The sequence below is a fragment of the Zingiber officinale genome, chromosome 3A, assembly GCF_018446385.1.
Source record: "Zingiber officinale cultivar Zhangliang chromosome 3A, Zo_v1.1, whole genome shotgun sequence".
Classification (NCBI taxonomy): domain Eukaryota; kingdom Viridiplantae; phylum Streptophyta; class Magnoliopsida; order Zingiberales; family Zingiberaceae; genus Zingiber; species Zingiber officinale.
This window is the reverse complement of record NC_055990.1, coordinates 105,506,203-105,530,819: the sequence shown is the minus strand read 5'-3', so window position 1 is coordinate 105,530,819 and position 24,617 is coordinate 105,506,203.

Below are 24,617 nucleotides of genomic sequence, written 5' to 3'. Positions count from 1 at the left end.
TGTTTATTAAAATTCTGTTTTGAATATAATTTGCCGTATTTATTGCTTCAGCCCAAAATTGATGACTTAACTTATATTCGTTTAACATTGTCCTAGCGGCTTCTTGTAGTGTTCTATTTTTACGTTCTACTAGTCCATTTTGTTGGGGTGTTCTAGGACATGAAAATTCATGTTGGTATCCATTTATTTTACAAAATTGCGTGAACCTATGATTTTCAAATTCTCCCCCGTGATCACTTCTTATTCTTTTAATTTTAGTATCTTTTTCATTTTTCGTTAATTTGCAAAAGTTACTAAATATTTCATAGGTTTCATCTTTTGTTTTTAGGAATTTTACCCATGTGTACCTAGAGTAGTCATCAATTATTACTAAGCAATATTGATTCTTGCTTAGTGATTTGGCTCCATGTGAGTCAAATAGGTCAATATGAAGGAGCTCGAGTATGGTATTAGTTCTTTCTAGATTGGTTGATTTGTGGATTGACTTGATTTGTTTTCCTTTTTGACATGCATCACATATTGAGTTTTCAATGAATTTTAATTTGGGCAAACCTCTAACTAGACCATTGTGACTCATTTTTGAAATGAGTCTGGTGTGAGTGTGACCCAGCCTTCTGTGTCACAGGTGAGTTTCCTCTTGTTGTGTCAATAGACATTTTATTTAGGATAATGATAAGTCAATTGTGTAGATGTTATTCTTCCTAAGTCCCTTAAGTCTAATTTTAGGGTCTTCAATGTTTTTAACTAAACATCCAGATTTGTCAAAATTGACTAGATATCCGCTGTCACATAATTGACTTATACTTAGTAAATTAAAATTAAAATTTTTAACCAATAAGACATTTCGAATAATGAAATTGGAACTAAGTTCAATATTACCTTGTCCGATTACTTTAAGTTTACCGTCGTTGCCGAATGCAACTGATCCTAACTTCTTGTACTTGAGTGTAGTAAACTTCAACCTATCTCCAGTCATATGTCTAGAGCATCCACTATCCAACATCCATTGTTCCAATTCCTACACATGAAGTAGTTTGAATTGGTTCTTAATGGATTTAAAGATAGCTTGATTGAAGTAGACTCCTAAGATTTTCTAGGTAATTCAGCAAGTACTTAAGCCTATGATATAATTTTGATCAGGATAAAGTTTTTTTTTAAAATAATTTTGAAATTTAAGTTTTAAATAATTTTGAGATTTAAGTTTTAAAATAATTTTGAAATCTAAGTTTAAAATAATTTTGAAATTTAAGTTTAAAATAATTTTGAAATTTAAGTTTTAAAAGATTTTGAAATTTAGGTTTTAAATAATTTTCAAATTTAAGTTTTTAAAATAATTTTGAAATTTAAGTTTTAAAATAATTTTGAAATTTAAGTTTTAAAATAATTTTGAAATTTAAGTTTTTAAAATAATTTTGAAATTTCAGTTTTAAAATAATTTTGAAATTTAAGTTTTAAAATAATTTTGAAATTTAAGTTTTTAAAATAATTTTGAAATTTTAGTTTTTAAAATCATTTTGAAATTTAAGTTTTAAAATCATTTTGAAATTTAAGTTTTTAAAATAATTTTGAAATTTAAGTTTTTAAAATCATTTTGAAATTTAAGTTTTAAAATCATTTTGAAATTTAAGTTTTTTAAAATAATTTTGAAATTTAAGTTTTTAAAATCATTTTGAAATTTAAGTTTAAAATCATTTTTAATTTCTTAGTCATCTCACCCGATCTAAATTTTCAATCAAGGAATCCTGTAATTTTTGTGAGATGAATTATGGTTGATTTTTAGGGTAAGATTTAACTTTGTGTTAGATTCAGGTTTAGCTTTGGGTTCAACAAGTAGGCATTCTTTGGATAAACTTCTAGGCTATGGTGAGTCACAAGGAACTCATTAAAGTAATCATGCCTTCGAGGTTTTCCAAATAGTCCTACTCATTGAACTTAATACTAATCCTTGGTCTAACTAGTTAGGATTCATTTAAGGGTAGCTTCGGTCAGTTCCACTTGGCCAAATGCACCAGGTCGAAGCCATATCTTCCTAGACATGCGATGCCCAAGCTTCCCTAACGTACTATCATCCAAAAACTTCACCAGTACTGTGGTTCAAGTTAAACTTATCCCGTTTTAATCTAACCTTAATTACTCTGCCGAGTAATCTACTCTTGTTTTACCCATTTCGGGTAGATTAGGTTCAGTTACCCCGTCGGGTAGTATAGTTGGAGGTGCCAGCTAGTTTGGATCCTCCATCTATTTTTCAATTTTGAATTTATAATTTAATTTTAAATTTTGAATTTAGAATTTATAATTTATCTTTGAATTTTTAATTTAATTTCGAATTTTGAATTTAGATTTTTAAGATCGTTTTCATTTTAGCTTTCCCTGGATCACGGCCTCGATATGGTCTGTTGAGGTAGTATATTTGATCCTTCGGAACCCAGTATCGGCCAAGTCCAACTTGATTGACCAATTTAGACTTGGGGACCCATGCTTGGGCTGATTTACTACTTTGTTTGTTTATTAGGGATAAATAAGATTTATATTTCTTTTTACTTTTATATCCTAGCCCAGTTCTATTGTAGACGGCTCTTTGTGTCCCAAGAATTAGGTCCAGATTCTTGGATCCTAAAGAAAACCGTTCTAAGGTATTTTTTAAGTCTTTTACCTGATTTTTTAAACTTGAATTTTCTTCCTCAAGTTGTTGAACTTGAGTTGAATCTTCAGTTTGAACTTGATCAAGTAAGTATTTAGTTACTCCTTTAAGAATGGCTACTTCCTTTAGAAGTGACTTTATTTTCAGATTTGATTTGGCTAATTTGCGAAGTAAATAATTGACTAAATTATTAAGCCTAGGAATACTTACAGCGGAGTCTGGCCCTTCGGAAACGGATGCGGATCCGTGGCTTTGCTCGGAGTCGGCTTCTGATTCGCTCTCGGTCTCGACGATCTGGTCCCGGGCCATCAGTGCGAGTAGACTTGTTTGATCAAGTTCATCATCGTCCTCCTCCGAAGAAGATTCATCCCAGGTTGCCTTCAGGGCCTTCTTCCTTCTTTGCTTTTTGGCCTCCTTTTGGTTGGGACAGTTGGCCTTGATATGCCCCTTCTGGTTGCACCCGAAACATGTGACTTCGAATTTTACCTTTGAGTTCATTTGGGCCTCCTTAGATTGAACTGCCTTCTTCAGATCTTTCTTGTTGAAGCCCTTCTTCTTCTTGTAGAGCTTCTTTACAAGATTCACAAGTTCGCTGGTCAGTTCATCTTCTGAATCTTCTGAATCGGGTTCGTCTTCTGATTCCGATTCAATTTTTCGCCGTCCTCTTGATTCCCGTGTTCGACTCGTACCTGCAATCAAAGCAATACCTTTCTCGGATGGCTGTGCATTAGTTTGTTCATGGAGTTCAAATTCACTAAATAGTTCATCTAATTTTAAGGATGATAAATCCTTAGAGACTTTGTAGGCATCTACCATTGATGCCCACAATGTACTCCTAGGAAATGAATTAAGAGCATACCTTATTATATCTCTGTTTTCTATCTTTTGCCCGATTCCATGAAGGGAATTCAGGATATCTTGAATTCGAGCATGTAAAGAACTTGTTGTCTCACCTTCCTACATTTTCAAATTGTATAGTTTATTAAGTAACAAATCACGCTTACTTACCTTGGTTTCCGAGGTGCCCTCGTGAAGTTCGATCAGTTTCTCCCATAGTTCCTTTGCGGAGGAGAATGGACCGACTCTATTGAGCTCTTCTTTGGTAAGACCACACTGGATGGTGCAGGTGGCTTTGGCATCGGCTTCCACTTTTTTGATAAATGCTGGCTCCCAGTTCTCACAGGATGTAGGCTTACCGTCTGTACCAGTTGATAGTTGCAGTCCTGTTTTGACGATCATCCAGGTGTCGAACTGGATCTTCAGATATATCTCCATTCGCCCCTTCCAATATCCGAAGTCTTCTCCAGAAAATAGTGGGGGATGAACGGTGCTATATCCTTCTTGTTGGGCCATTTAGATCTACAAAAACAGAAACAACAAGATCTATTCCAAGACTGAGTCTTGGATTAGTAGTGCGGGAGGAAGAAGAAAAATAATAGGTTCAAGTGGTATTGACCAACTTTGAGTAGAAAATCGATTCGTGAAAAGAAATTAGAATATAGCTATGAGGCTAGATTCTAATCGACCAAAAAAAAATGAAAATACCACGTGAAAAATTGTTTTGAACAGTGGTTACACTGATTCAAAACGACCCCGCTCTGATACCAATTGTTGGATCGAGATCGCGCTAGAGGGGGGGGTGAATAGCGCTCGTGGCTATTTTATTCAATTATCGGAATTGTAAGAATTATCGGAGTAATTAAGCAGCGGAATAAAACAAAACAAGCACACAGAGACAGGAGGATTTTTACTTCGTTCGGAGCCTTGATCGACTCCTACTCGAAGGCCTGCGATCCTTGATCGCTTCCGGTGGGCAACAACTATAAGCTCGATAAAAGGATTACAAGATGAAGTACAAGTAAATGAAAGAACTAGTTATACCGACGACAAGAGTAGAATTTTAAAGCTTCGGGTCGTCGGAGACTTGTAGCAGCACTTCCGGGCGTCTTTCAGAGCAGCACGTTGAAGAGAGAAGACTTGGAATGCGTTGTTTTTAAGTGCTGGTCGAAACCCCCTTATAAAGGGTGTTTAAGGCGCCTTGAGGGCTGTTCAAGGCGCCTCCATGCTGCCTGGTCTTCCGCGTGGATCAAACCTGACCTGGTCGAATTTCATCCATTCAAGGTGCCTTATGTCCCTCTCAAGGTGCCTTCCAAGGGGCCTTCTGCCTGCTTCAAGGCGCCTCCAGTGGTGCTTCGAAGCCAGCTCAGCTTTTGCACCCGAGGAGCCTCCAAGCTCCATGGAGGCGCCTCGGACACTGTTCATCCGAGGCTTTAGGTTGCTCCTTTGCACCTGCAAGATACGTTAGTCCAAAACACTATCCCGCAGCACAAAGTTAGCACAATAACATGATAAATGAAGTATAGACAGTCTCCGGACTGTCCGAGTCTGACTTCGGATTTCCATCCGGAAACCCTAGGTCGACCCGACGCCTACTGTTCCCTCTACGGGGAACGCGTCCTCACCTACTCCACTCAGGAGATTTACCTGTTGTCAGTCGATCCTCCAGATCGACTGGACTTTTGCTCAGCACTCGATGCTTCCGGACTTTCTACTGGACATCCGCTTCCCCGGCTAGTCCAGTCTTTCACCTGGTTCGCGACACCAGGACTTTCCACCTGGGTTACCACCCCCTAGGACTTTTGCCTGAAGCCATCGACCTGCCAAGACTTTCCGCATAGGGTTATCACCCCCTATGACCTAGGGTTACCGCCCCCTAGGGTTTTCCCTTTGCCTAACCGCAGCTAGGACTTTCCTGAAATCCTCAAGTAGACTTGTTAGACTACAAAACATCTTAACTTTGAATTCTTTGTCGTTTATTAAAACACGAGTTTGATCGTCGGATGCTTCCCGCACCAACACTAGTGAGGAGCTAGGCAAGGGAAAGTCCTGGTGAGGAGCCAGGCAATGGGAAAGTCCTAGTGAGGAGCTAGGCAGGAGAAAGTCCTGGTGAGGAGCCAGACAATTGGAAAGTCCTGGTGTGGAGCCAGGCAAGTGGAAAGTCCTGGTAAGGAGACAGACAGTTGGAAAGTCCAAGTGTGATCTTGACAAAGGAGAAAGTCCTGGTGAGGAGCCAGGCAATTGGAAAGTCCAAGTGTGATCTTGGCAAAGGGTGTAAGTCCAAACATATGGTCTTGGCAAGGTAAGTCCTGGTATGACTTGGCAAGGTAGACCCGACAACTAGGATGAGGCCGAAGGAAGCTCCTGAAGGTAAGGCGTGAAGGATGGGGAGATATCCGAGGGACGCAAGGCTGATGGAGGAGGCTAGAAGGCTAGTTCGAGATTGGTCGGGTGTGGCCAAATGGTAGGCATGGAGACCCAACAGGTCACGGTTGACCGGAAGTTAGGTTTGAGACTTTGGACTTGAGTTTGAGTCAAGTTCAGGCTGGTCAATCGATCGAGCGATCGATTAAACCAGGGTCCAATCGATCGATTGATCGATTGGAGTGTGCTGCGATAGATCGAGCGATCAATTGGGATGTGGAATCGCAAGCACAGAGGCTTTCCCAATCGATCGGGCGATCGATTGGGAGCTGCCAATCGATCGGTCGATCGATTAGGTAGCAGAAGCTCTCACGCGGATGCGAGAGCACAGAAAGGTTTTGAATTGATCGGGCGATCGATTCAGGAAGTCCCAATCGATCGGTCAATCTGTTAGTTAGAGCCCTAGAGCCAATCATATGATGATTATTGTATAGACTTGATGTATCATATTCCTATATATATTTATAAAGGCATTTCTTTATGGTTATTATACTTACTTGTATTGGTGCCAAATAACTAAGTATAATAGCGTCCTTGAGTAGAAGGTTCTTATCTATATCAATCGATTGGTTGAATTGATTGTGAGATGATATAGAGAACACTACATTTAATCATTCCTAGTCAAGTATTAATATTCAGGGGCAATGTTAATGCGATGAGACTAGCATGTAGGTCAACTCGATGACTTGATCTCACAAGTCATGGATATAGAGATATCAAGTTGACACATGGGTATGCATTGGAGAATGTATACTGAATGATCCGCCATGAGAAAGTATCATGGATCATTATATGAGTGTCATATAATTTCTCATGTGACTATTAGTATGACTATCAGTCCTTGGACTTGAAGTCACCATGGTTCTCTACATAAGGAGTTGCATACTTTGACTTCGTCAAACGGCACCCGTAACTGGGTGGACTATAAAGGTGATTACTGGGTATGTAACAAATTATGCGAAGGGATGTGAGTGATGTAGATGGGATCTATCCCTCCTATATGACGGGAGAGACATCATGATTCTTGATAGAGTGAGACCACTAAGTGCATGACCATGCCCAAATGAGTCAATATGAGATATTGAGCTCATTTGATTAGAGTGAGTCTACTTGGAGTTCAAGATATGAATTGATTAGAGGATGACACGGTCTATGTCTCATTTGATCAATTTAGATGTCAAGGATAGAAGGACATTGTCACATATTGTGAGAGTCACAATTAGTAGTCACAAGGTGATGTTGGATCTCAACATTCTTGTAACTTGGGTAGTAATGATGTGTTGCTAGATACCACTCATTACTTATACTTCTAAATGGGTTTAGGAGCATTTCCAACGTTACAAGAACCTATAGGTTCACACACAAAGGGCAATTAGATGGAGAATAGGTTCATATGATGAATCAAGAGGATTAGGTTCATATGATGAACCAAATTGGATTAAGAGTAATCCAAATTAGACTAATTGAGTTGGACTCAATTTGATTCATGTGTTGAATGAGTCTAATTTAGATTATGACCCATTGAATCAATTTAATTCAATGAATAGAGATTCATTAAATCAAATTGACTTGAATCAATGGTTAGATTTGATCAACCATGGGAGATAAATGGGTCAAGTTTGACTTGACCAAATGCCACCTCATTTGTGACTTGGCATGGGCCAGCCAATGATGATGTTCCACATCATCAATGCCACATCATTGTGTGCCACCTCATGAGGAAAACCAAGAGCCATGACTCTTGGTATTACATGGAGGTTTAAAACAATAAGTGGTCGGCCACTTGATGAAGGGGGGGTTATGCAATTGTGTGCTCATTCAATCCATCATCTTCTTCCTCTCTACACTCTCTTCTCCCTCTCTTCCTCCATTGCCGTGACCACCAAGAGTGTTAGCAGACTCTAAGTGATTTTTCTCCACTTTTTATCCGTGTGGATACATATAGAGGGGTGTACACTTGACACCCTACGAGATCCGACAACTCTTGGATGAGCAGGATAAGCGAAGGGCTTCGCTACAAAGGTATACTCTCTTTTCATGTAGATCTAAGGTAGATCTAGTGTAGAAACATGTACATGATTTAAATATATCTTCGCACGGATCCGTGGCTAGAATTTGGGATTTCCGCAACGCAAAAAGTAGTTTTTACGGCTTGAATTGCTAACAGGTGGTATCAGAGCCACGTGCGAAGCATATACTTGTTTGTATTTTTTTTTATGAAAAGATATCAGATCTGTAAGTTTTTGTAAGTTTACTATTTTTATGGATTTTGTGAGTATTTTTCTCGTAGAGGCGAAGCAACAAGTGTTTGGACACTTATAGGCTTCAACTACCGAGAAAAACCTTCCAAAATGGCAAGAGCTAACCCAAATTATTTTGGGACAGCGGCTTAAGACGCTGTTAGATCAAGATGGGATACTCGTGATATTCATTTTGTGAGTAGGGGCACTGCCCCTAACCCCGCAAGGGGCATTGCCCCGTGATCGCGCCCGAAAACCACTAAATGGGACCGCCGAGAAGTTGTAACTCATAAAATTCATAAAATCAGTAGTAAAATTTTAGAAATTTATGTAAAATACATAATTTAGAATTATGTATGATATTGTGATGATCATGGCCCAAAAACCCCAATTTGATTGGACAAAAATTGTGTTGTAATTCATAATATGGTCTGCGCACCATTTTTGTGTTGTGCGTGTTGTATGTGATTTGCGACCTGCGCGTTGTGCCTCCTTTATTTATATTCCTGTTGTAAAATAGTTTTAGACTCGAATGTAACTCGAGTTTCAATTTTGTAATGTACAATTGAAGATGGAGTTACAAGAAGGAAGCCAACAACACAAGGCGGTCAAAGGAGACACTTGAAGAAGTTGTTGATCCTAGGTTGACCATCCGATCTTCTTATTAGCTTGAGAAGATCGTAGTAGGGCCATGAACTCATCACAATATATGTATATATCTTGATATATTTGCTTGTGTGTATGTGATGCATGCTAGTGTAGGGTAATTAGTGCCTTAATGCTATATGATACACATTCACGATTAGATTCGATCTTAATCAAATCAACTCAAAATGCCTACCAAGTTTTGATACCCATCACTACCTCGATCATTTGTTGTTGTTGAATCTGCCAAAGCAGAACAACGCATATTATCTTGGTAGGGTGTGGAGGGACAATCTTGGTCCCGCCTATCAAAGCTTGGGTGAGTACAAACTCAATTAGATTGAGTATAACTAGTTAACTCAATTGGATTAGGTATAACTATAGGCATTTTCCAACGGTTGGAAGATAGGATACAAATCACATTTATACTAAATCTTAGGCGATTTAGACAAAGCTAACTCAAGGTTTTTTATAAATGAGGATTTTGATCCTATAAATAAGAGTTGCATAGAAATGTAATTGATAATTCATTATCTACCGATCATACTAAGACTTGGGCAATTTAGCCAAAGCTAACTCAAGTCATAGTATGATGTGGATCTTGTCGCATGAGTCAGTGGGAGTATCATTTAGTTAAATGCCTAATTAAATAATAGATGAAATATGATATTTACTTTCTGTATTATTTCTGTTATAGATTGTCATGTTGACAAACACGAACACTTTCTCCCTGTGTTCTATCCTTGACAAGGACAAGCTTAATGGAGCTAATTTCCTGGTCTGGTACAGGAATCTGAGAATTATTCTCACACAAGAAAGAAAACTGTACGTCCTGGAGCAGCCCATTCCAGAGGAATCTCCTGCCACTGTCACACGAGCCGACCGAGATGCTTATAAGAAGCATCAAGATGATGCATTAGATGTGTCATGCCTCATGCTCGCGATCATGAACTCTGAGCTTCAGAAGCAACACGAGTTGATGTATGCTTATGATATGGTTGAACATCTTTATCAACTATATCAAGGACAAGCGAGGCACGAGAGATTCAAGATTTCCATGGCACTGTTTCAGTGCAAGATGCAAGATAGGACTCCCGTAGGATCATATGTGCTCAAGATGATTGGGTACATAGAAAACCTACAAAGATTGGGATTCCCACTTGGCCAAGAGCTGACAACTAACTTGATCTTACAATCCTTGCTAGAGAGTTACAGTCAATTTGTCATGAACTACAATGAACAAAATTGATAAGCCACTACCCGAGCTGCTTAGCATGTTGAGAACTGCTGAGCTCAACCTTAAGAAGGTTAAGCGCCCAACTCCATTTTGATGGTGCAAAGGCATAAAGGCAAGGGCAAGCCTAAAGGTAAGGGAAAGTCCCAAGCCAAGGGCAAAGGCAAAGCACTGAAACCTAAAGGAGGGGTTGCCAAGGATGTTGTTTGCTTCCACTGCGGTCAGACCGGGCACTGGAAGAGAAACTGCAAAGTATATCTGGAAGATCTTAAGAAGAAGAGAAGTGAGACTTCTACTTCAGGTATATTATGTTATAAAAGTCAATCTATCTATTTCTTCATCATGGGTATTGGATACCGAATGTGCTTCTTGTTGGATCGAGAAGCGCTAGAGGGGGGGGGGGTGAATAGCGCTCGTGGCTTTCACTCGGTTCGGAATCGTAAATCGTTCGATTAAACACTTGAGTAATGTAGCGGAATAAAAGAGAAAAGCAACATAAACACAAGGGTATTTACTTCGTTCGAAGCCGAGCTCGACTCCTACTCGAAGGCCCACGATCCTTAATCTCTTATCGTGGGCAACAACTAATATCTCGAATAAAATTACAAGTGAAGTACAATAATCAATAAGAAATAATTAAATTATACCAACGACAATATGGATAACTGAAGATTCAGAGTTCCGAGTCGTCGTGGGGTCGTCGCAGCACTTTGGGATCGTGTCGTTAGCAGCTGGTCGCAGAAGGATTGCTTGGCATGAGTTGTTCTGAGCTACTGGTCGAAACCCTCTTATAAAGGGTGTTCAAGGCGCCTTGAAAGCCATTCAAGGCGCCTCCATGCTGGCCGAGTCACACGCTGAGATAGGGGCTGAACTAGTCGAACCTTATCAGGTTCAAGGCACCTTCATGCTTCCTCAAGGCGCCTTCATCCTCCAATCCAAGGCGCCTTGAGCCTCCTTCAAGGCGCCTCCAAGCCTGCTTCGCAGCCAGCTCATCTTTTGCACCCGAGACGCCTCCAAGCTCCATGGAGGCGGCTCGGACACTGTTTATCCGAGGCTTAACCTTGTTCTTTCGTACCCACAAGACATGTTAGATCCAAAACACAAACATATCTTGCAAAACAAAAGTTAGCACATATAATATCATAAATATGAAGTTTGACAGTCATCGGACTGTCTGGGTCTGACTTCGGATTTCCAACCGGAAACCCTAGGTCGACCCGACGCCTATTGTTCCCTCTACGGGGAACGCGTCCTCACCTACTCCACTTAGAAGATTTACCTGTTGCCAGTGCGATCCTCCAGATCGACTGGACTTTTGCTCGGTGCTCGATGCTTCTGGACTTTCTGCTGGACTTCCGCTTCCCGGCTGGTCCAGTCTTTCACCTGGTTCGCGACACCAGGACTTTCCACCTAGGGTTACCCCCCTAGGACTTTTGCCTGAAGCACTCGACCCACCAAGACTTTCTGCATAGGGTTACCACCCCCTATGACCTAGGGTTACCACCCCCTAAGGTTTTTACTTTGCCTAACCACAGTTAGGTCTTTTCCTAAAACACTTAACAGACTTGTTAGATCACAATACACCTTAACTTTGAATCCTTTGTCATTATCAAAACTCAGGTTTGATCGTCGGATGCTTCCCGCACCAACAATCTCCCCTTTTTTGATTATGGCAACCCAAATTCAAAGTTAAGTAAAACAAATGCATGAATTTATTAAAAGATTTTAAGTGAGGAAGCTTAAGTATATAAATTCAAATAAAAGTGTGAGCAAGCTTAAGTATATAAATTTAAATAAAAACATAACTTAAGCTAACACTTAAACTTTGTGAAGCTCCCCCTTAATACAGGGCTTCCTTTTACTTTTGAATAAAAGTGTGAGCAAGCTTAAGTATATAAATTTAAATAAAAGCATAACTTAAGCTAACACTTAAACTTTGTGAAGCTCCCCCTTAATACAGGGCTTCCTTTTACTTTTGAATTTCCTACTCTCCCCCTTTGCCATTTATAAAAAATAAGCCAGTTTTCAGAAATTTTTAATTTCAGAAAAATTTTCACCTAAGTTTAAAAGGCTAATATATAGTAGACTGTGAAGGACGATTTTAGCCATTTTTGAAACTTAGTTGTTTTTTGAAATATACTTAGCTAAATTTTGAAAATCTTAAAGAAAATTGAAGTCTTTTTTTTTTACTTAGCAAAAATATTTTGAAAGCAATGAGTAAATTTTTTTTTGCAAAACTATGATTTTTAATACTTTTAGGTAAGTAAAAATATCTTAGCAAGAATTTATAAAAAGTTAGATTTGAAGGTTGGATAAGTTTGAAAAAGTTTGAAGGTTTCTATATGAGCCACTTAGTTTAGTCTTTTGCAAACATTGAATTTTGAAAATATAGCTTAAGTTAAGAAGACACTTAGCTTAATTTGAATAAAACAATACTTATTGTTGAAAATATAGGAGTAAGAACTTGTTAATTTTTAGGATGAAGAGGGAGAAGCTAAAAATTTAATTTAGGTTATTTATTCAGTTGATCCTTAAGTCCAAGCATGAGTCAAGTTAAATAGCAATCAAATTATCTAATTGATTTTGATCAGGTATCAGAGCCCTAAAGTACAAGCATGCTTAACCTTAATATTTCTATTTCCTTCACCAACTGTCTAACCTTTAGCTACTTGCTGATTGCCTAGAGGGCAGTAGCTTTCACTTGGTTAGTCAAGGTAAGTCACTTAGTCCAGTTAGATTTGACTAAGGCTGGAAGACTTGAGTTGATTGCTGTTAATAAAGTATTTAACACCCAGACTCATATTGATGCATAGAAATAAGCATTCTTGAGTCCAGGCTGTACCCTATGCATCTCACACCATTCTATGTTTTTTAAACACAAGCAAGGTATACCTAGGTGTTTGTGAGATGCTCTGGCTTAAATCTAGGAGAACAAGATTTCTAGGGTAGAGCCTAAACTAAGTCCAATTTTTGAAAATTCTAAGAAGAGGGGATTTTAAAATCATTATTTTTCCTAGAATGTTAAAAAGAACAAAATGATTAAAGACGATTTTGAAAATAAGAAGACGAGTTTGAAAATCAACATCTATTCTACCCAACACATTCCTATTTGTCTTCTAAGTGCACTGAACTCAAGTTCAGGTAAGGGTTTTGTGAAAATGTCAGTTAGGTTTGATTTGGACTCAACATAGTTGAGTGCAAGATCACCTTTAGCTACGTGATCCCTTACAAAGTGGTGCTTTACCTCTATGTGTTTAGTCCTAGAGTGATGAATTAGATTTTTTGTTAAATTAATTGAGCTTATATTATCAATTAATATTTTTATATTTTTGTATTCTAATTGATAGTCTTTTAAGGTATGCATCATCCACAAAAGTTGAGAGGTACACTCTCCTAGGGCTATGTATTCAGCTTCAGTGGTGGACAGAGCAACACAATGTTGCTTTCTGCTTGACTAATTTACTAGGCAATGACCTAGGATTTGGCAGCTACCACTTGTACTTTTTCTATCTAACTTGCACCCGACATAGTCTGAGTCAGAATAGCCAAACAGGTCAAAGGTGCTAGTTCTAGGGTACCAAAGTCCTATATTAAGGGTGCCTTCTAAGTATTCTTTTAACATATGTTAAATGTGATTCTTTTGCACAAGATTGGTATCTTGCGCACATACCAACTGTAAATATTATATCTGGTCGACTTGCAGTTAGGTAGAGTAGGCTTCCTATTATACTTCTATAGTACTTTGGGTCTACTGATTTTCCTTCTGGGTCCGAGTCAATGTTGTTGTTAGTGGCCATTGGGGTATTTATGATTTTAGAATATTCCATGCCAAATTTTTTAATTAGTTCTTTAGCATATTTAGTTTGGTAAATGTAGATCCCATCTTTTGTTTGTTTAATTTGTAAACCCAAGAAGAAATTTAGTTCTCCAACCATACTCATTTCAAACTCATTTTCCATTAATTTAACGAATTCTTTTAGAAATTTAAAGTTAGTTGATCTGAAAATTATATCATCAACATAGATTTGGGCTATGAAGATGTCTTTTTCTATAGTTTTTACAAATAGGGTCGGATCTATATGACCTTGATTAAAACCTTTGGATGTTAAGTAATTGGATAACCGTTCATACCATGCTCTAGGAGCTTGTTTAAGTCCATATAAGGTCTTTTCAATTTAAATACATGATTAGGGTAGTCTAAGTCCTCAAATCCTGAGGGTTGGTTTACATAGACTTCTTCTTTAATGAACCCATTATGGAACGCGGATTTTACATCCATTTGGTACAATTTAAACCCTTTATGTGCTGCATAGGCTAGTAGTATCCTAATGGATTCGAGTCTAGCTACTGGTACATAAGTTTCATCATAATCTAAACCTTCAACCTGACTGAATCCTTTGGCTACTAGTCTGGCCTTGTTTCTAACTATTTCGCCCTGATCATCCAATTTGTTCATAAATACCCATTTGCTGTCAATTATGGACTTATCTATGGGTTTAGGTATAAGTTCCCAGACTTGGTTTCTTTCGAATTGTGCTAGCTCTTCCTGCATAGCAATGATCCAGTCTAGGTCGAGTAGGGCTTCTTCTATAGTCTTAGGCTCAATCTTTAAAATAAGGGCAATTTGACTCAGGTTCCTATATGAGGATCTAGTTCTGACTCCTAGGTTTGGATCACCCAAAATTTGGTTAGGTGGGTGAGAGGTACTTGCTCTAGTTGGTCTTATATTTAGGTCAGAAATTGGTTCCTCTGGTTTATTAGTGTTGGGATGAATTTCATCGTCTTCAATAATTCTTGGATTAATGTCAACATTTTCATTTAAGTTAGGTAGATTATTTTCTTCATCAAATATTATATTAGTTGTTTCTTCAACTTTTAGGGTATTTTGATTATAGAATCTATAGGCCCTACTGGTTGTGGAGTACCCTAAAAATATTCCTTGGTTTGATTTGGGTGTAAATTTTCCTAAGTAATCTTTAGTATTTAAAATATGAACTTTACATCCAAAAACCTTTAGGTAGTGTAGGTTGGGAATTTTATTATAATACATTTCATAAGGAGTTTTATTGTGATATTTGTTAATTAGAATTCTATTTTGAATATAATTTGCTGTATTTATGGCTTCGGCCCAAAATTGATGACTTAAGTTATATTCATTTAGCATGGTTCTAGCGGCTTCTTGTAGGGTTCTATTTTTACGTTCCACTAGACCATTTTGTTGGAAGGTTCTAGGACACAAAAATTCATGTTGGTATCCATTGATTTTACATAATTGGGTAAACCTATGATTTTCAAATCCCCCCCCCCCCCATGATCACTTCTTATTCTTTTAATTTTAGTATCTTTTTCATTTTCTGTTAACTTGCAAAAATTAATAAATTCTTCAAAAGTTTCATCTTTTGTTTTTAGAAATTTTACCCAGGTGAACCTAGAGTAGTCATCAATTATTACTAAGCAATACTAGTTCTTGCTTAGTGACTTGGCTCCATGTGAATCAAATAGGTCAAGGTGAAGGAGCTCAAGTAAAGAGTTAGTTCTTTCTAGATTAGTTGATTTGTGGGTTGACTTGGTTTATTTTCCTTGTTGACAAGCATTACAGATTGAGTTTTCAATAAATTTTAATTTGGGCAAACCTTTAACTAGACCATTTTGACTCATTTTTTAAATGAGTCTAGTGTGAGTATGACTCATTCTTCTGTGCCACAACTCAGTTTCCTCTTCTTGTGTTAGAAAACACTTTATTGAGGAAGTGGGTAGATCGATTGAGTACATATTATTTTTCCTAAGCCCTTTAAGTGTGATTTCAGGGTTTTCAATATTTTTAACTAAACAACTAGATTTGTTAAAGGTAACTAAGTATCCACTATCACACAATTGGCTTATACTTAGAAGATTAAAATTGAAGTTTTCAACTAATAGAACTTTTCGAATAATAAAATCGGAACTAAGTTCGATGTTACCTCTTCCGATTACCTTAAGTTTGCCGTCGTTGCCGAATGCAACAGACCCTAAATTCTTTAGTTTGAGCTTTGTGAACTTTAGTTTATCTCCAGTCATGTGTCTGGAGCATCCACTATCAAACATCCACTGATCCAATTCTTTATGTTCCTACACATAAATTGTTTGAATTGGACTCTATTTGATGAAAAGAAAGTGAAGTGATTAAGTTTGAGTTTGTATTTGTTGAAACAAAGATCTAACTTTAGGTTTATTTTGAAATTAATAATTTTAAGTTAATTAATATGAAAAATAATTTTTAAGTTAATAAATAATTTTTAAATACTTTTGAAATTATGTTTTAAAGGATTTTTTTAAAAATAATTTTGAAATTGATTTTGAAAAGTTTTTTAAAAGATTTTTCAAATAATTTTGAAATTAAGTTTTTAAAATGATTTTTAAAAGATTTTTCAAATAATTTTGAAATTAAGTTTTAAAAGTTTTTTTTTAAATAATTTTTAAAAGATTTTCCAAATAATTTTGAAATTAAGTTTTAAAAGTTTTTTTTAAAATAATTTTTAAAAGATTTTCCAAATAATTTTGAAATTAAGTTTTAAAAGTTTTTTTAAAATAATTTTTAAAATGATTTTTAAAAGATTTTTCCAATAATTTTGAAATTAAGTTTTATTTGAAAAAATAATATTAATTACGAATTTGAATTTGAATTAATTATGAATTTAATTTTGAATTTCTAATCCTTAGTCATCTCACCCAATCTAAATTTTCAATCAGAGAATCCTATAATTTTTGTGAGATGAATTATGGTTCAATTTTAGGGTTTAGTTTAACTTTGTGTTAGATTCAGGTTTAGCTTTGGGTTCAACAAGTAAGCGTTCTTTGGATAAACTTCTGGGCTATGGTGAGTCATAAGGACATCATTAAAGTAATCATGCCTTCGAGGTTTTCTAAATAGTCCTACCTATTGAACTTAATACAAAACCTTGGTCTAACTTGTTAGGATCCATAAAGGGTAGCTTCGGTTAGTTCCACTTAGCCAAATGCACCAGGTCGAAGTCATATCTTCCTAGACATGCGATGACTAAGCTTCCCCAACGTACTATCATCCAATACTTCACCAGTACCGTGGGTCAAGTTAAACCTAGCTCCTTTTAATCTAACCTTAATTACCCTGCCGGGTAGTCTACTTTTGTTTACCCATTTCGGGTAGATTAAGTTCGGTTACCCAGTCGGGTAGTTTAGTTGGGGGTGCCAGCTATTCTGGATCCTCCTTCTAATTTTTGAATTAATTTCGAATTAAATTTCGAATTTTTAATTGAATTTTGAATTTTAATTTAATTTTTAATCTTTATTTTCGAATTCTTAATTTAATTTTTGAATTTAATTTCAATTTTTTTAATTTAATTTTTAATTTTAATTTAATTTATATTTTTTAAAATTTAATTTAATTTTAAATTTAATTTTAATTTTTTAATTTAATTTCAAATTTTTATTTTTTTAATTTAATTTTGAATTAAGTTCGTTTTATTAATATCGTTTTTCTTTTTGCTCCCCTTGGATCATAGCCTCGATATGGTCTATCGAGGTAGTGTATTTGATCCTTCGGGATCCAATATTGACCAAGTCCAACTTGATTAATCAATTTGGACTTGGGGACCCATGCTTGGACTGTTTTTCTATTTGTTCTTTTTACAAGAGATAAGTATGATTTGTATTTCCTTTTTGGTTTAAATCCTAGACCAGTTCTATTGTAAACGGCTCTTTGTGTCCCAAGAATTAGATCAAGATTCTTGGAACCTAAAGAAAATCGTTCTAGTGTTTTCTCCAGATCCTTGACTTTAGTGTTCAGACTGGAGTTCTCTTCTTCAAGTTTTTGAACTTGAGTTGAGTTTCCAATCTGAACTAGTTCAGTCAAAGATTTGGAGTCAGTCACTTCTTTAAGGACAGCTACTTCCTTTAGAAGTGACTTAATTCTAAGATTCGACTTAGCTAATTTTCGTAATAAATAATTGACTAAGTTATTGAGTCAAGGGATACTTACAGAGGGATCGGGCCCTTCGAAAATGGATACGGATCTGTGGCTTCGCTCGGACTCGGCCTCCGACTCGATCTCGCTCTCGGATTCGTCGATCTGGTCCCGGGCCATCAGCGCAAGTAAACTCGTCTGATCGAGTTCATCGTCGTCATCTTCTGAGGAAGATTCGTCCCATGTCGCCTTTAAGGCCTTCTTCCTTCTTTGCTTCTTTGCATCCTTTTGATTAGGGAAGTTGGCCTTGATGTGCCCCTTCTGGTTGCACCCGTAGCAGATCACTTCGAACTTTACCTTAGAACTTGGTTGGACCTCCTTGGATTGGATTGCCTTCTTTAGGTCCTTCTTGTTGAAGCCTTTCTTCTTCTTGTAGAGTCTCTTCACAAAGTTCATGAGCTCGGTTGTTAGTTCTTCATCTTCATCATCTGAGTCAGGTTCTTCTTCTGACTCTGGTTCAGTTCTTCATCGTGATCTCGGTTCACGCATTCAACTGGTACCTGCAACCAAAGCAACCCCTTTCTCGGTTGGCTGTGCATTAGTCTGCTCATGTAATTCAAACTCACAGAATAATTCATCTAACTTTATTGAAGATAAATCCTTGGAGACTTTGTAGGCATCTATCATTGATGCCCACAATGTGCTCCTCAGAAACGAGTTTAGTGCATACCTTATGACGTCCCGATTCTCTACCTTTTGCCCGATTCCGTGGAGAGAATTGAGGATGTCTTGAATTCTTGCATGCAGTGAACTTGCCGTCTCACCTTCCTGCATTTTCAGATTATATAATTTATTACGTAAAAGATCTCTTTTACTTACCTTGGTATCGGAGGTCCCTTCGTGAAGCTCGATCAGCTTCTCCCATAGCTCCTTGGCGCTTGAGAATGGACCGACGCGGTTTAGTTCCTCCTTTGTTAATCCTCACTGGAGGGTACAAGTTGCTCTGGCATCTGCCTCCACCTTCTTGATTAATGCAGGTTCCCAGTCCTCGCAGGGTGTAGGATTGTCGTCTTTATCCGTTGGCAGATCCAAACCAGTCTTGACGATCATCCACGTCTCGAACTGGATCTTTAGGAAGTTCTCCTTTCTGCCCTTCCAGTAACCAAAGTCCTCTCCGGTGAAGAGAGGGGGATGGACAGTGCTATAACCCTCTTGTTGGGCCATTTTAGATCAACTATAAACGACAAGAAAATTCCAGGACTTGGTCCTGGATTAGTATGCGGGAAGTATTTAAAAGAAAACAATCTCGAGTGGTATTGCACCAACTTCGAGCAACAACAGATTCGAGAAAAGAATTAGAATATAGCTATAAAGCTAAATTCTAATTGACTCTGAAAAATCTAAAAATACCACGAAAAAATTGTTTTGAATGGTGGTTGCACCGATTCAAAACGACCCTGCTCTGATACCAATTGTTGGATCGAGAAGCGCTAGAGGGGGTGAATAGTGCTAGTGGCTTTCATTCGGTTCAGAATCATAAATCGTTCGATTAAACACTTGAGTAATGCAGCGGAATAAAAGAGAAAAGCAACACAAACACAAAGGTATTTACTTCGTTCGGAGTCAAGCTCGACTCCTACTCAAAGGCCCGCGATCCTTGATCGCTTACCATGGGCAACAACTAATAGCTCGAATAGAATTACAAGTGAAGTACAATAATCAATAAGAAATGATTAAATTATACCAATGACAATATGGATAACTGAAGATTCAGAGTTCCGGGTCATCGTGGGGTCGTCGCAGCACTTCGGGATCGTGTCGTTAGCAGCTGGTCACAGAAGGATTGTTTGGCATGAGTTGTTCTGAGCTGCTGGTCGAAACCCTCTTATAAAGGGTGTTCAAGGCACCTTGAAAGCCATTCAAGGCGCCTCCATGTTGGCCGAGTCACACGTTGAGATAGGGGCTGAACTGGTTGAACCTTATCAGGTTCAAGGCGCCTTCATGCTTCCTCAAGGCGCCTTCATCCTCCAGTCCAATGTGCCTTGAGCCTCCTTCAAGGCGCCTCCAAGCCTGCTTCGCAGCCAGCTCATCTTTTGCACCCGAGGCGCCTCCAAGCTCCATGGAGGCGCCTCAGACACTGTTTATCCGAGGCTTAACCTTGTTCTTTCGTACCTGCAAGACATGTTAGATCCAAAACACAAACATATCCTGCAAAACAAAAGTTAGCACATATAATATCATGAATATGAAGTTTGACAGTCATCGGACTGTCCGGGTCTGACTTCGGATTTCCAACCGGAAACCCTAGGTCGACCCGACGCCTACTGTTCCCTCTACGGGGAACGCGTCCTCACCTACTCCACTCAGGAGATTTACCTGTTGCCAGTGCGATCCTCCAGATCGACTGAACTTTTGCTCGGTGCTCGATGCTTCCGGACTTTCTGCTGGACTTCCGCTTCCCGGCTGGTCTAGTCTTTCACCTGGTTCGCGACACCAGGACTTTCCACGTAGGGTTACCCCCCTAGGACTTTTGCCTGAATCACTCGACCCACCAAGACTTTCCGTATAGGGTTACCACCCCCTATGACCTAGGGTTACCACCCCCTAAGATTTTTACTTTGCCTAACCACAGTTAGGTCTTTTCCTTAAACACTTAATAGACTTGTTAGATCACAACACACCTTAACTTTGAATCCTTTGGCATTATCAAAACTCAGGTTTGATCGTCGGATGCTTCCCGCACCAACACTTCTCACATTTGTACTAATGTGCAGGCACTGAGAAATAACAGGGCATTGACGAAGGGCGAGGTGGACATACGAGTAGGCAATGGAGCACGGGTTGCTGCTGTTGCTGTAGGAACTTACTATCTATCTCTGCCCTCTGGGCTTGTACTAGAATTAGATTAATGTTCTTATGTGTCTGCTCTTACAAAGAACATCATTTCAGTCTCTTGTTTGGACAAGAAAGACTTTTCTTTTGTAATAAAGAACAAATGTTGTTCCATTTACTTAAATGATATGTTCTATTGTAGTGCACCTCTGATAAACGGACTCTACATTATAGACTTAGAGAACCCCATCTATAACATAAGTACCAAAAGGTTCAAGTCAAATGATATGAACCAAACCTATCTCTGGCATTGTCGCTTAGGTCATATAAATGAGAATCGCTTATCCCAGCTCCATAAAGATAGTTTGCTAGACTCATTTGATTTTGAATCATATGAGACATGCAAGTCATGCCTACTAGGCAAGATGACCAAGACTCCCTTTAGTGGACACAGCGAAAGAGCGACTGACTTGTTAGGACTTATACATAGTGATGTATGTGGCCCTTTCAATGTCGCTGACAGAGGTGGTTATATGTACTTCATTACATTTACTGATGACTTCAGTAGATATGGTTATGTGTATCTGATGACACATAAGTCATAATCCTTTGAAAAGTTCAAAGAATTCAAGAATGAAGTACAAAACCAGTTAATCAAGAGTATTAAGATACTTCGATGAGATCGAGGTGGTGAATACCTTAGCCATGAGTTTCGTGACTATCTAGTTGAGTGTGGGATCCTATCCCAACTCACTCCTCCTGAAACACCACAGTGGAATGGTGTATCCGAAAGAAGGAATCACACCCTACTAGATATGGTACGGTCTATGATGAGTCACACAGATCTTCCTATATCCTTTTGGGGATATGCTCTAGACATAGCAACCTTCACACTTAACTGTGTTCCATCCAAGGCTGTGATAAAGACACCATATAGGATATGGACTGGGAGAGATGCCTAGATGTCTTTTATGAGGATTTGGGGTTGTGAGGCTTACGTTCGACGTTAAGTCTCGAACAAACTGGGACCCAAATCTAATAAGTGCTATTTTATAGGATATCCCAAGGAAACGAAGGGATATTACTTCTACATTTCCAGTCAACACAAAGTGTTTGCGGCTAAGACTGGGGTATTTCTAGAAAGGACTTTGTTTCTAGAAAAACTAGTGAGAGTACATTCAATCTTGAATAAGTTCAAGATATGGACCATAACACTGAAGCCTTGATGGAAGTTGAACTGGAACCATAAAGTGTTGTGGATGATGAGATTGTTCCACAAGGAGTTGAGGAACAACAACTAGTTCAAGTAGACCTACCTCTTCGCAGGTCTGATAGGGTACGTCGTCAGCCTGAGAGATACTCATTTCTCTTGTCTGACCATGATGACATTGTGCTCATTGAGAATGAGTCTATCTCCTATCAGGAAGCTGTGATGAGACCAGATTCTATGTCATGACTAGAGGCCATGAGATCCGAGATGGAATCCATGTACACCAACCAAGTATGGACTTTGGTTGATCCACCTAAAAGCGTCAAACTCATTGGGTATAAGTGGGCCTTTAAGAGAAAGACTGACATGGATGGACTTATTACCTATAAGGGTCGCTTGGTAGCTAAAGGTTTCAAGTAAATTCATGGTATTGACTATGATGAAACCTTTTCTCCAGTAGCGATGTTTAAATCCATTCAGATTATGCTTGCTATTGCAGCATACCACGATTATTAGATATGACAGATGGATGTTAAAACCATGTTTCTGAATGGAAACTTGCTCGAGGATGTGTACATGACACAACCTGAGGGTTTTGTAGATCCACTGCATACTGGTAGAGTATGCAAGCTGCATAAGTCCATTTATGGACTAAAGCAAGCTTTTCGGAGCTGGAATCCTTAATTCGATGATGCGATCAAACAGTTTAGTTTCATCAAAAATGAAGATGAGCCTTGTGTCTACAAGAAGGTTGTTGGGAACACAGTTGTCTTCCTTGTATTTTATGTGGATGACATACTACTCATTGGAAATGACATCCCTTTGCTGCAGTCTGTAAAGACTTGGCTAGGAAATTGTTTCTCAATGAAGGACTTAGATGAAACAGCCTGTATTTTAGGCATAAAGATCTATAGAGATAGATCTAAGAGATTACTTGACCTAAGTCAAAGTACATATATTGACACGGTATTACTACGGTTTGCCATGCAGAATTCTAAGAAAGGATTTCTGCCGATGTCACATGGTGTGAGTCTTTCGAAGACTCAAAGTCCCTATTCTAGAGAGGAGAGAGACCGCATGGATAAGATCGCTTATGCCTCAGCCATAGGATCTATCATGTACGTCATGCTATGTACTCATCCTGATGTTTCGTATGCTTTGAGCATGACGAGCAGATACCAGTTAGATCCAGGTGAGCATCACTAGATAGCGGTTAAGAATATTCTTAAGTATCTGAGAAGGACTAAAGACTATTTCTTGATATTTGGAGGTGATGGCGAGCTAGCTGTAAAGGGTTACAGTGATGTCAGCTTCCAAACTGACCAGGATGATTATAGATCGCAGTCTGGGTTCGTGTTTTGTTTGAATAGTGGTGTTGTGAGCTGGAAGAGTTCGAAGCAGGACAAAGTTGCTAATTCTACAACAGAGGCCGAGTATATTGCTGCATCAGAAGCAGCAAAGGAGGCAGTTTGGATCCGCAAGTTCATTACTAAGCTTGGGTGGTTCCTACCATAACCGATCCTATAGAGCTCTATTGTGACAACAATGGAGCAATTGCACAGGCTAAGGAACCTCGCTCACACTAGCGGACCAAACACATACTACGACGCTTCCATCTCATTTGAGAGATCATTGATAGAGGAGATGTGAAGATTGCAGAGCACCCACAGAGGCTAACGTCGCTGATCCCTTGACCAAGGCTTTGGCACAGAGAAAGCATGATGGTCACACTAGGTCATTGGGCCTTAGAGCCTACACTGATTGACACTAGTGCTAGTGGGAGACTGATATTTAGAGCCCTAGAGCCAATTATATGATGATTGTTGTATGGACTCGATGTATCATATTCCTATTTATATTTATAAAGACATTTCTTTATGGTTATTATACTTACTTGTATTGGTACCAAATAACTAAGTATAATAGCGTCCTTGAGTAGAAGGTTCTTATCTATATCAATCGATTGGTTGAATTGATAGTGAGATGATATAGAGAACACTACTCTTAATTATTCCTAGTCAAGTATTAACATTCAGGGGCAATGTTAATGCGATAAGACTAGCATGTAGATCAACTCGATAACTTGATCTCACAAGTCATGGATATAGAGATATCAAGTTGACACATGGGTATGAAATGGAGATTGTATATTGAATGACCCGCCATGAGAAAGTATCATGGATCGTTATATGAGTGTCATATATTTTCTCATGTGACTATTAGTATGACTATCAGTCCTTGGACCTGAAGTCACCATGATTCCCTACATAAGGAGTTGCATACTTTTGCTTCGTCAAACGTCACCCGTAACTGGGTGGACTATAAAGGCGATTACTGGGTATGTAACAAATTATGCGGAGGGATGTGAGTGATGTAGATGGGATCTATCCCTCCTATATGACGGGAGAGACATCATGTGGCAAAAGGTGATTCGCTCGCCTCCAGCGCCCCCGCCAACCCGTCCCTAGGCCAACACGGAGGAGGTAAATCACAGGTGGCTACTAGCCATTAGTGCAAATGGCAAAGACATGGGGGAGGTTATACATCATGATTCTTGATAGAGTGAGACCACTAAGTGCATGACCATGCCCAAATGAGTCAATATGAGATATTGAGCTCATTTGATTAGAGTG